Below are 14,162 nucleotides of genomic sequence, written 5' to 3' on the forward strand. Positions count from 1 at the left end.
ACCGCCTCGCGTTGTCCCCGTGTCCGCTCACCCTCAAGCACGGCCACGCCCGACGACGACGTCGCCGACCCCGTCCCCCTCGTCGCCATTCGCCGCCGTCTTCTTCAACGCCGGCGCCGTCTGCTGCTACTAACCCCATCGCCGGGCCATCGTGTGCCCTCCCTGTGAGCTTCCCCTCCTCCTCTCTTCCTCGCGCGGTTGCGCTGACCGCAACCCGTGCACGCACGTCCGCCTGTGCCTCTGGCCACGCTGCGCCTCTGGCCTCGCCTGACCTCACCGCTGCCGGCGTCGCTCGCCCGCCCCGGCTGCGTCGCCTGCCCCGCACCCCCCTGTCCGTCGCCCACGCCCGGCCTTGCCGCCCCATCGGACGCCCGCAACCGTGCCCGAGACCGCGCCCGTTAGGCCTTCTAGGCCTATGACACGAGGGGCCCAGCCCCTGAACGTTTAAAAAAAAGGAGAAAGAAAGAAATATATATATTAAAACTATTAATTAATTAATTAATTACTTAATTAATTATGCTTAACTAAACTAATAAAAATTAGTTAATCTAATCTTTTAGTTAAAACTAATTAACCTTGTTTAATTACTCTGAGCCTATGACGAACGGGACCCACGCGTCAGTTTGACTGGTCAACGGTCAACTTTGACCGTTGATGTCATGCTGACATCATGATGACACATTAATTCTTTTTCGAATTAGCTAAATAATAATAATCCCATAAAATGTTTAATTCTTTATAAAATCATATAAAATAATCCATAACTCGGATGAAAAAGTTTTATACACGAAAGTTGCTCAGAACGACGGGACGAATCCGGATACGCTGTCCGTTCGTCTACCACCCATCCCTAGCATAGCAAACATGCAACTTTTCCTCTCCGGTTCATCTGTCTGACGCACGTCCGGAACCGGGAAAGCTTTCCCGGATATTTCCCACTTCGCCAGTACCGCCTAGCGCTGCGTTAGAACACTTCTAGCCCCGCTTATTGTCTTGTTATGCACTTGCCTGCTATGTATTTACTGTTTCTTCCCCCTCTTCTCTCCGGTAGACCCCGAGACCGCTTCTGATGCCCATGTGATCGACTACGTCGACGACGACCCTCCTTCTTGTCTGAGCAACCAGGCAAGCCCCCCCTTTGATCATCCCGATATCGCCCATTCTATACTCTCATGCTTGCATTAGATTTTGCTACTGTTATTGTTTGCTCCTATTCTGATGCATAGCCTGCTTTTGTACCTGCTATTGTTACCTACCTGCTTACCCTAAACTGCTTAGTATAGGTTGGCTAGTGATCCATCAGTGACCTCCACCTTGTCCTTGTTGCCCCTGCTTCATCATCGACGCCTCGATCAGTGTGATCGACGACCAGAGCCCGACACCTCACATCACATCACGCCCCTTTAGTTGCTCGACTCTGCAGATCTACTATTGAGTGCCGAGGGTGATCCCTCATAACGCACTCTGATGATAATTCTGTAGTGTAGCTATTTCGGTCGTGGTCATCGAGGGTGATTTCCTCTTTCACCATTCCCGACACGGCTCTGTCGTTCAACACCTCAAGTGTGAACCTCGAGGGTGGTCTCTCTTACGTTCACCTTGATGATTACATTGAGTGGAATCCACCGGGGGTGATTCCTCGGGTTTTCCCCTTGATGTCTGGACACACAGTTACCTTGACTTTACTTGAGACCTTGGTGGAAGTCGGGCGGGCCCGGAGAGCACCCGCAAGATAATGACGTGGCACAGCCGGACATTCTAGGCCCTTGTCGTAAGTCCACGAGACCGGGTGACGGGGTCACTTTCGATCATGAGTCTCTGCTCGTCTCCACAAGCTAATAATACACTATGGTTTGGGTATTTGTTCTGAGTTGGCCTCTGGCCTTTACGCACCAACCACCACGTGAGAATAGTTATGGGCCTCGACGTTGCATTATCAGCCGAAGCTTTGTCAGATGTCCAGTTCAGCAGTGCGGCACGGCTGGACCGGCACCATCCATGTAGAGGTGGAGCCTGGACCCGCCCTGCTCACAACGACTCGGAGTGCAACGGGCGATGGGCCCAGACCCCGAAGTGCTTAGGAGGTAGACCGGCGAGGACCTCTCTGCTGAGCCTAGGTAGGGATGCGACGTGTTGATCTTCCGAGGCCGGGCATTGACCCTAGAAAGGTGTGTCCGGCCAACGTGATCGAGCGTGTTGGCAAACGTGGTGCACCCCTGCAGGGAAGATTATCTATTAATAGCCGTGTCCACGGTAACGGACGTTCAGACTTATATCCTGATCTTATACAACTACAAATGGATACTCAAGATATGTGGCTCCGGGATTGCTTTCTCGCAGGGAGTCGAGGAAGGATCTCTCGGCATTAATGTTACAACATGCTTGTTAATTATAAACTGCTATTCTTTACTCTTCTACATGCTGCAAGATGCTCGGAGCTGCGTGAAGATGCTAGTCTTCGATAGGCTAGGTCTTCCCCCTTATTCTGGCATTCTGCAGTTCAGTCCACATATACAAACCGTCCATTTGATACCAGTGCATACTTAGTATAGATCTGATGCTTGCGAGTACTTTGGATGAGTACTCACGGTTGCTTTGCTACCCCTTTTCCCCCTTCCTTCTTCTTTCCGGTTGATGCAACCAGATGGTGGATCCCTGGAGCCAGATGCCACCGCCGATGGATGCTGCTACGTGAAGACCGCCGACGGCCAGGAGTAGTTAGGAGGTCCTAAGTAGGAGGCCTTGCCTCTTCGATCGTTGTTGCTTTTGTGTTAGCCTTCTTAAGGCATCCTTGTTTAACTTATGTCTGTACTCAGATATTGTTGCTTCCGCTGACTCTTGTGTATTGAGCTTGTATTCGAGCCCTCGAGGCCCCTGGCTTGTAATATAAAGCTTGTATTATATTATTTGTGTCTAGAGTTGTGTTGTGATATCTTCCCGTGAGTCCCTGATCTTGATCGTACACATTTGCGTGTATGATTAGTGTACGATTGAATCGGGGGCGTCATAAGTTGGTATCAGAGCCGACTGCCTGTAGGATCCCCCTTTCCAACTCCTTGGCCGATGTTGAGTCTAGTCTTGAAAATTGGTTTACTAAGATGGCTGTGTGGCTTATGTGCTCGCGTCGCCATTGGGTGGTATTAGGATCTTTTACTCCTCGTCTATACTCTAGGACTCTGACCTCTCTTCTATTCGGGTTAAATGGATTTGCTAATTGTAACTCTAGGTTCTCGTAAATACTTCTCCCGGAGAGCCCCTCACTCCAGACGATTGCTTGGTGCACCAGAAGAATCTGATGATACTCTCCGATGTTTTCCCGAGACCATTGTGTCCTTCACCATTGCGATCCCTACCACCGATAATTCCTTATGGGTAACTACCTACAATTGTCGTTCATACCCAGTTGCCCTTGTTATTACAAGATGGCCTGAAATACTCTCTGATGTTCCGAGAATCCTTTATGCTTACTGCCCTGCAGTTCCTTGCCTCATGAATACCCCCATGTATAATTCCTCACACTTTTTGAGGATTTGTTCATTCCTAGTTGATCAAGTGATTCATACTTTGAAGTACTATCCGATCTTCCGGTAATCCTCTCCAACTATTGCTTGGCAAATACTTATCTGCTTGCATTATGGTTACTCCGAATGTCTAGCAATACTCATTAGCATCCTTTGTCATCGTTATTTCGAGCATTTGATTCGGTTTGTTTGCGAATGCTCGCGATCATCAGTCCTATTTAAAATTCTTCCCTTGGTTCAGACATCACTCCGTACATGAGCTGGTGTTCGACAAATCAAACCTTGATTGATTGTTGATCTGTCTTTTCAACTTACTTGTCTTTGGTCAAAGCCTCTGCTTTTGATCCCCTGATTTGGGAATCATAATTCCGTTACATTTGATCTTTGATTTGGTCAGTTGTTTCTATAACCTAACCTCCTTGCATTATTTCTTCTTCTGGTTGAGTACCGATACTCACATCAGATCCATTGTGGACCTCCTGGTCCTTTGTTGGGTTTTATCCGACAGTGTCCTTCATATTCAGAAACCTTGTGAGCTTTTCCTCAGATACATAATGCCTTTGGTAAATTGTATCCCCTACTCTCGTCAACCATACTCTGCTTCCGGTTATGAGTTATTTACTCATGAAGTTTGTGGTATATGTTCCTAACATGTCCCTATGGGTTGAATCTCTGTCTTCTCTAAAGTAGTGTTAACCCGGAAACTTCTACGACTCATACTCTACTGGTGTTATGCCAGATAAAATATCAACACTACGACTTCTTCGAAAATGAGAAGTGAATGAAAGGTTATGCATTGGAGAAGTGGGAGTCGACCTTGAACTTTGTGTTCATGCCCATGGACACGATGTAGATCCTATCATGGAAGCTTCTTACTATAATAATAATCCTCTTGTGATAAGTTCATCTTGTATCTATGATTGGTCCTTCGCAACCGTCGTTCCAACCATGATTGTTCTGCTTTGATTTCATTTCTCAGACAAGTGGAAGTACTTGTCTTCTGTAGATCATTTCACCCATCCAACCTCTATTCTGCTATACCCTCGAGTATTACCCTCTGGTATCTCGAGATTATCACGGAACTACATAACCTCTTATGAGTTTTTCATCAACTATTATTCTCGCCGATTCAAATTTTCCACGGGTTCAGAGTTGCTAGACACTCGAGGACACCGATAACTGATTCGAGTCCACACTTGCCTTTCCATTGTTTTGATTAATCTTTCTTGTAACCTATCTTATCTGAGCAGTGATAATTCGCTGCTTATGTAAACACCTCGGTGTATAAACTCTGTCAGTCAGACCTTGTTACTATTGTTGATGACATTTCGGTAGCCACTGATGGACGAGAACTTTGCCTGTTGGTCCGCCTCGTCTTAACGAGTAGGAAAATAGTTCTCTTCGTCCCTCGCCCTTGGTACCAACGTTGTTGCCAACATAATTGACAGGCTATCCTATGACCTGCCTTGCTATCTTGACCACGCAAAATGATTAGTGCCTTCCTGCTTTTAAACCACATGGTGGGCCCATAACCCACAGTTCCATAGGATCGAAACCTGACACTCCTGTACAACCTTGACTCCAAAATATTCTTTGCACTTGGCTTCGTATGTAAATCACGAGCCACCTTCCTAGTGATCTATTCTGGTATCAGACGAAATACTTATTCCCATTGCTCTGAACCCCTTTCACCCTCTGTTTTAGGCAACGAACGATTGCCTACCCGGTTGAACCTTCTTATTGCACCTTCTTACCTTGCTCTCGATGACTTCCTTAAATTTCAACTCAAGAGATGCCTCTATGCCACTTGTGATGAGCTCCGTGCTTCTCGAGTCTTTCCCCCTTACTTCACCACTTAAATCTCGGGACGAGATTTCTTGTAGTGGAGGAGAATTGTGACGCCCGGATAATCAAGCTACAGTGAACCCCTGCTAATGGTGCCATGTCATCACATTACTGTTGCTAATCCGCACTTGATCCAAATCACTGTTCTTATTCAAACTCAAAATTTAAGCCAAAATTCAAATTTGCCAAACATGAAAACTAAAATGTTCAAAGTGTGGCAAATAATTCCTGGATATTTGTCATGTTGGAACCAACCTCTTTTGGATTTCCAAGTGCCCCTGGAATTGTATTTAGTGGTCCAACAACATATTATTTGACCCTTTCAATTTCTAAAAATGCTTGAACAATTCCTTTGGCCCTGAAACTTTTTAAGCAACACCACAATGTTGTGCCTGAATTATTTGCTAAGTTTCACATTCAACAAAAAAATCATTTGATGCATTGTTTTCTTACAAAACAGTAGCTATCCTTGTATTACAAAATAAAAGAAATGGAAAAAAGAAAACAAAAACCACCCTCCCCCAGTGGGCCTTGTGGCCCAGTTGGCCGTCCCACCAGGCCAACACCCGAGTCGGCCCACACCATCGTGGGGATAAGACCGGGTTCCTCCCCCCTCTCCTCGTCAGCTCCTGGGATATTTCCCCACTCCCCTCTCTCCTCCAGATCCACGACGCCGAGCATCCCCGTGGCCTCGCCGCCGAGCTGACCGCGGCCAACGACCTCCCCTTGCCACGTCGTTGTACCCAAGAGCTTCGCCGAGCACCGCTACATGGTCTGCACCCTCGACTTCGAGCTCGGAGCCACCGGAGCGTCCGCCTCATCATCTTCTTCCTCTACAGCCGCCGGGGATCCTCGACGATTCCTACCCCGCCGCCTCTCCCCGGCGACTGCGCCTTCCCACCCCTCAACGCTGGCGCCCACCCCAGCGACGTCGGGCTCCGTCAACGCCGACGCCTCCTCGCCCTCGCGCCGAACCTGCTCGATGCCGCGCCTGAACCGCCGCCATGGAGCCCCCCCTGTGCGCCTGCAGCTTCGCCTCCAGCAGGCCGACCGCCTCGCGTTGTCCCCGTCTCCGCTCACCCTCAAGCACGGCCACGCCCGACGACGACGTCGCCGACCCCGTCCCCCTCGTCGCCATTCGCCGCTGTCTTCTTCAACGCCGGCGCCGTCTGCTGCTACTAACCCCATCGCCGGGCCACCGTGTGCCCTCCCTGTGAGCTTCCCCTCCTCCTCTCTTCCTCGCGCGCTTGCGCTGACAGCACCCCGCGCACGCCCGTCCGCCTGTGCCTGTGGCCACGCCGCGCCTCTGGCCTCACCTGACCTCACCGCTGCCGGCGTCGCTCGCCCGCCCCGGCTGCGTCGCCTGCCCCGCACCCCCCTGTCCGTCGCCCGCGCCCGGGCTTGCCGCCCCATCGGACGCCCGCAACCATGCCCGAGACCGCGCCCGTTAGGCCTTCTAGGCCTATGACACGAGGGGCCCAGCCCCTGAACGTTTAAAAAAAGGAGAAAGAAAGAAATAAATATATATTAAAACTATTAATTAATTAATACTTAATTAATTATGTTTAACTAAACTAATAAAAATTAGTTAATCTAATCTTTTAGTTAAAACTAATTAACCTTGTTTAATTACTCTGAGCCTATGACGAACGGGACCCACGCGTCAGTTTGACTGGTCAACGGTCAACTTTGACCGCTGATGTCATGCTGACATCATGATGACACATTAATTCTTTTTCGAATTAGCTAAATAATAATAATCCAAGAAAATGTTTAATTCTTTATAAAATCATATAAAATAATCCATAACTCGGATGAAAAAGTTTTATACATGAAAGTTGCTCAGAATGACGAGACGAATCCGGATACGCTGTCCGTTCGTCTGCCACCCATCCCTAGCATAGCAAACATGCAACTTTTCCTCTCCGGTTCATCTGTCTAACAAACGTCCGGAACCAGGAAAACTTTCCCGGATATTTCCGCCTTCGCCAGTACCGCCTAGCGCTGCGTTAGAACACTTCTAGACCCGCTTATTGTCTTGTTATGCACTTGCCTGCTATGTATTTACTGTTTCTTCCCCCTCTTCTCTCCGGTAGACGCCGAGACCGCTGCTGATGCCCCTGTGATCGACTACGTCGACGACGACCCTCCTTCTTGTCTGAGCAACCAGGCAAGCCCCCCCTTTGATCATCCTGATATTGCCCATTCTATACTCTCATGCTTGCATTAGATTTTGCTACTGTTATTGTTTGCTCCTATTCTGATGCATAGCCTACTTTTGTACCTGCTATTGTTACCTACCTGCTTACCCTAAACTGCTTAGTATAGGTTGGTTAGTGATCCATCAGTGACCTCCACCTTGTCCTTGTTGCCCCTGCTTCATCATCGACGCCTTCATCAGTGTGATCGACGACCATAGCCCAACACCTCACATCACATCACGCCCCTTTATTTGCTCGACTCTGCAGAGGTACTATCGAGTGCCGAGGGTGATCCCTCATAACGCACTCTGATGATAATTCTGTAGTGTAGCTATTTCGGTCGTGGTCATCGAGGGTGATTTCCTCTTTCACCATTCCCGACACGGCTCTGTCGTTCAACACCTCAAGTGTGAACCTCGAGGGTGTTCCCTCTTACGTTCACCTTGATGATTACATTGAGTGGAATCCACCGGGGGTGATTCCTCAGGTTTTCCCCTTGATGTCTGGACACACAGTTACCTTGACTTTACTTGAGACCTTGGTGGAAGTTGGGTGGGCCCGGAGAGCACCCGCAAGATAATGACGTGGCACGGCCGGGCATTCTAGGCCCTTGTCGTAAGTCCACGAGACGGGGCGACGGGGTCACTTTCGATCACGAGTCTCTGCTCGTCTCCGCAAGCTAATAATACACTATAGTTTGAGTATTTGTTCTGAGTTGGCCTCTGGCCTTTACGCACCAACCACCACGTGAGAATAGTTATGGGCCTCCACGTCGCATTATCAGCCGAAGCTTTGTCAGACGTCCAGTTCAGCAGTGCGGCACGGCTGGGCTGGCACCATCCATGTAGAGGTGGAGCCTGGACCCGCCCTGCTCGCAACGACTCGGAGTGCAACGGGCGATGGGCGCAGACCCCGGAGTGCTTAGGAGGTAGACCGGTGGGGACCTCTCTGCTAAGCCTAGGTAGGGCTGCGACGAGTTGATCTTCCGAGGCCGGGCATTAACCCCAGAAAGGTGTGTCCGGCCAACGTGATCGAGCGTGTTGGCAAACGTGGTGCACCCGTGCAGGGAAGATTATCTATTAATAGCCGTGTCCACGGTAACGGACGTTCAGACTTATATCCTGATCTTATACAACTACAAATGGATACTCGAGATATGTGGCTCCGGGATTGCTTTCTCGCAGGGAGTCGAGGAAGGATCTCTGGGCATTAATGTTACAACATGCTTGTTAATTATAAACTGCTATTCTTTACTCTTCTACATGCTGCAAGATGCTCGGAGCTGTGTGAAGATGCTAGTCTTCGATAGGCTAGGTCTTCCCCCTTATTCTGGCATTCTGCAGTTCAGTCCACATATACAAACCGTCCATTTGATACCAGTGCATACTTAGTATAGATCTGATGCTTGCGAGTACTTTGGATGAGTACTCACGGTTGCTTTGCTACCCCTTTTCCCCCTTCCTTCTTCTTTCCGGTTGATGCAACCAGATGGTGGATCCCTGGAGCCAGATGCCACCGCTGATGGATGCTGCTACGTGAAGACCGCCGACGGCCAGGAGTAGTTAGGAGGTCCTAAGCAGGAGGCCTTGCCTCTTCGATTGTTGTTGCTTTTGTGTTAGCCTTCTTAAGGCATCCTTGTTTAACTTATGTCTGTACTCAGATATTGTTGCTTTCGCTGACTCTTGTGTATCGATCTTGTATTCGAGCCCTCGAGGCCCCTGGCTTGTAATATAAAGCTTGTATTATTTTATTTGTGTCTAGAGTTGTGTTGTGATATCTTCCCGCGAGTTCCTGATCTTGATCGTACACATTTGCGTGTATGATTAGTGTACGATTGAATCGGGGGCGTCACAAAACCTCACTCCAGGTTACTCACTTCTGCCATTTTTCTTCTGTACCGACGAAGGAAATGTGGGCGAATCAGTGATGCTACTATATTTTCATTCCAAGAATCTTCTTTTTGCGAAGCATCGACCGATTCTCAAAGCCTATTCTTTTCCCATTTTCATTGCGATTGTGCTTTCCTTTCGATTTCTTTTTGTTTGTCAGATCATTGATGGATCCCGGAGCACTAGGCAAAGAGTTGTCGGCGGACAACCCACTTGAGACAGCAATCTCCAGGAAGCGAGCACTAACCAACGAGTTGACCATGTTGGCGGGCCAACCCATGGAGACAAAGAACTCCAAGAAACAAGCACAGGACAAAGAGTTGACGAGGTTGCCGGACGAACTCCTCAAAGAAAGGTGGAAGAACAGTAAGGGCCCCATCGTGCCTACCCCAGAAACTCTAATGGCCACCTATGCGAGGCTCCAGGCCGAGTTTGAGGAGATAGTCGCCATTCAGAAGCAGTATTCCCCTGGCAAGGTGATGGCCCCCATCAAGGACTAGGAGATGGCCCCCGGAGGGATGGGATCCCCTGGTGAGCTGCAAAAGGTAAAAAATGGCTTACCATAGTTGTGGTTTTTTTATATTTGCAATGTGCTTGCTAATATGTTTGGGTTGTGCAGGTGCCGGTGGACGTCCTTGATGATTCCGATGTCGCGGCCCGTCCTGTGGACAATGCCCCAGAGATAGTTGTCGATGTCGCAGTCCGTCCTGTTGACATCGCCCGGGAGATCGATTCCAATGCTGCAGTCCATCCTGTGGACATCGCCCCAGAGATCGATTTCGATGTCGCGGTCCTTCCTGTGGAAATCACCCTAGAGATCAATTCCCATTCCGTTGTCTGTGCTGTGGTCATTGCCCGAGAGATCAATGACAAGAAATAGTTGGTCGCGCTAATCCTTCAGGGTAGTTTGCATTGTGTTTAATTACCAGAATGATGTGTGTTATCAAACCATCTTAGGGCTAGTGCACTATCTTGTGTGGGCGGTACTTGCTACTTTTGTTTGATCGTGAATCATGTGAACCCTCTCCGAGTTATGGAAACAGATGTATCCTCACCAGCTTTTGATGTAATATATGGCATACTTAGATGTAAGTTTGAACTGTTTATCATATTAGTAGGGCTTGTTTGATGATTCTTGGTGTTAGTAGGCTAGCTACGTGTGAGCTATAGTACTTTAAAAACACTCACCGAAGAGAAACGTTGAGGATGATGAGCTCATGGTACGCTTATACTGATCCTTCGTCGATCGGCCAATAACCCAAGCTCCTAAAATTGTAGGCTTAGCGGTCGATCAGAAAATAGTCGACACAGATACATTCATGCCTCATTTGGTTCATAGGGTAGAAAAATCGTAGCAAAATTACAGAGATGTACAACACAAAATCATAGCAGTACACAGGCGTACTCCCTCCGTTTGAAAATAGTTTACTCAACTTTGTACTAGTACTAACTTTTAAATGGAGAGAGTACGAATCCTTGGCGGGCTAGTTTGGCCATGTGGGGTTCAGTGAAATTACGTGGTATAGTGCCGTCCAGTCGTCGCGTGTGGTAGTAGTATTGCAGGTACAGTAAGTTTTCTTGAAGAAGTGGAATTCAATGAAGTCAAGATGGTTCCTTCGTCCGACCAACTTAAGTGGGAAAGGTTGGGCCTGCGCTACGACCGGGGTGGACCAGGATAACTTTGTGCATGGCAGGTGGACCAGGATGGTCGACATCCCACATGTTGGTGAATGAAAGTATTCTTTTCGATATAGAGGACGAGCAACGAGTATTCATTGTTTATTTTTGATGAAAGCTATTGTCTCCACTTTTACGAAGGAGGAGTGTGAAACACGGCAGCCCAGTGAACTTGGCATGTGCACCACTCCATCCTTCCACATGTAATACTAGCATAGTGTTGACTATAAGGTTGGCTATAAGCTTACAACTTTTTCTCACTTTCTCTCTATCTATTTCCTCTCAAATGTTTTTTACCTTTCTTTTTTTAGACACAATGTTTCTATGCTCCTTTTTTTAGAATTAGTTTTTTTATACCTAGGAGCACGTGTAGAGATGGGCTCTTACAGAGCTCATTCCTTGACATTGTCAATGCCTCTCTCTCTCCTCCACATAAGCGGGCTTATAGCCCAGTATTTTACTGGTACTACTTGCTATGAATGCGGACAGCTGGCAACTAAGGGGGGAGCGCATGGGGGGGGGGGTTCTGGTGGGCCAGGGCGGTTAGAAGCGGGCTTGGAAGTGGTCTAGACTCCCGCATGGCCCACCTCACATTATCACCATATATTTCTTGGAGTCCGTGCACGGCGAGCAGGCGATCTCTTCTCCCTCCCCCGTCTCTCTCTTAATTAGATTTCAGCTATCGACGGTTTATTCAATTGCAGTCCCACATGTCAGTGAAAATGCAAGACAACGTGTGTCACCTCTGGTGAGCGGCATGCGAGCCAGACTGTTGGGGGTGCGACGCGAACACGACGCGTACGAGTCGTAAGTGTGCCGCCTTTTCCTTTTAAACTTGCAAGGCATAACATTTCTGCGCGATCGGTCGATAGAAATCCAGAACAAAATGATGAGCGCGGTGCTTTCCCGCGCGTTAGGCGGGCTACTTTGAGTGATATGACGTGCTACAGTGCCGTCCACTTGCTCCATTTTTATGTAAGCAAGAGTCTACACTCTTACTTGGGAGGAGTGCGAAACACGGCGCATGTGATTTTGATCAAGGGATAACTATTCCCTATGAAATAATGGAGCACTGTTAGCGATTATAGCATGATACTTAGGTCATCTCCAGTGCTGGCCCATAAATTTACACTGGCATCTGTTCGAGGACACTGATGGATGCCATCCAATGCTTCCCGCATACCTTTCGACAACTATATGAACTAACTGTACGAAACTCATGCAAACAAAGCAAATTTCAAATTAACCGGATGAAATTCGTTACATTTCTAGAACTTCTTATATAAACTGGACAAAATTCATTACATATTTCTCACAAACAGTACTAAAACCTACTGTAAACCCAATCTAAATGATCGTCGGCGCCCAACTGTCGGTGTCAAAACCGGCAGATCTCGGGTAGGGGGTCCTGAACTGTGCGTCTAAGGATCGAAGGCAACAAGGAGGCAGGGGACACGATGTTTACCCAGGTTCGTGCCCTCTTAATGGAGGTAATACCCTACTTCCTGCTTGATCGACTATGATGAGTGTACGGGTTTACAAGAGATTATCTACCTCAAGACCGTGATGGCTAAACCCTAGATGTCTTGCATGTATGATTGTGATCCTGCCTATTTACTAATCCCTCCAGTTTATATAGACAATGGAGGGATCTAGGGTTGTACAGAGTCGGTTACAGAGAAAGGAAGGTACATGATCCGAACACTAAGCTTGCCATACACGCAAGGGAAAGTCTTATCCAGACACGGGGGGAGGTCCTTCTACCTTGTATCTTCACGGGACATCAATCCGGCCCATGTCACATAGGCCGGCTCCTCGAGGACCCCATAGCCCAGCACTCCCTCAGTAGCCCCTGAACCGGGCTTCAATGACGATGTGTTCGGTGCGCAGATTGCCTTCGGCATTGCAAGGCAGGTTCCTTCTCCGAATACTTCAACACAGCCCTCCACTCAAAAGGCTGTATCCGGCTTTATTAAATAATTATAGACTTAAGCTATCAGGGCAAAAATGTTCAAAATAAAATAAGCCACGTCCATAGGTGATTTTTTCGGTGAGGCGTTATGTCCTGGCCTTGGTAGCATTCTGAATCATTTCACAGCCTCGTTTCGTATTTCGAGGCACGACCATTGACACGTCTTGTCAAAGCAGAGATCGTGTCCCCTTACCACGGGATTTTCATAAACAGGGGTTTGGGTTATCCAACCGTGTCATTGACACATCCCCTTGGGAATAGGCAAGATTTAAGGCTTGTGAGAGGGCGCTTGACATCCACTGCCTTTATAAGAAGATTAGAATCCATCTTTTTACCCCATGCCTTCTTCCTCCTTTGCCTATCCGTCATTCGAGCTCTAGTGCCCAAGTCTCAATCCTTTCCATCGCCACCAACCACTCCTAGCCATGTCCGGATCTGGAGCGTAGGGAAAATGGATGGCCTCCTCTATTACAGAAGAGAACATCATGGAGCACCGGGAAACTGGGTATTTAGCCACGGACATACACTACAAAAAAAAGACACATCCATGACATTTTGGGCCGAACGAAAAAAAATTCTGTCATACTTATGACACTTCTATGATGGTAATTGTGACAAAACCTGGTATCATCATAGATGTGGTGGGCTCCTACTTCTATGACAAAAAATCATGACAGAAAATGGGCTTTCTGTCCTGGGCGGGCCGGAGACGCAGCCGCATGACATTCTTTGGGCCGTCCATGACGGAAAACCGTGGTAGAAGAGAGGGCAAGGAAAATTTCAGGGAGTTCCCGGTTACGGTGGGTGGTCGGGGGCCGAGCGACGCGCGTTTCTCTCATACACCTATGCGTGTGTGTGCGAGGAATTAGCTCTAACTGAACCCGAGTGAGGCGTTGGGCCCTAACTGAACCCGAGCGATTGCACTGCAGGCTACGCGTTACTAAACCTGAGCGATCAATCGATGGCTATTAACTGAACCCGATCGAGCGATTCCTTTGCTACTGCTGCTGACTGAAGCCGATCGATGCTGCCTCTCTAGATGAACAGCGAGCGTTGC

Source organism: Triticum dicoccoides, chromosome 3B, assembly GCF_002162155.2.
Source record: "Triticum dicoccoides isolate Atlit2015 ecotype Zavitan chromosome 3B, WEW_v2.0, whole genome shotgun sequence".
In the NCBI taxonomy this organism is placed as follows: domain Eukaryota; kingdom Viridiplantae; phylum Streptophyta; class Magnoliopsida; order Poales; family Poaceae; genus Triticum; species Triticum dicoccoides.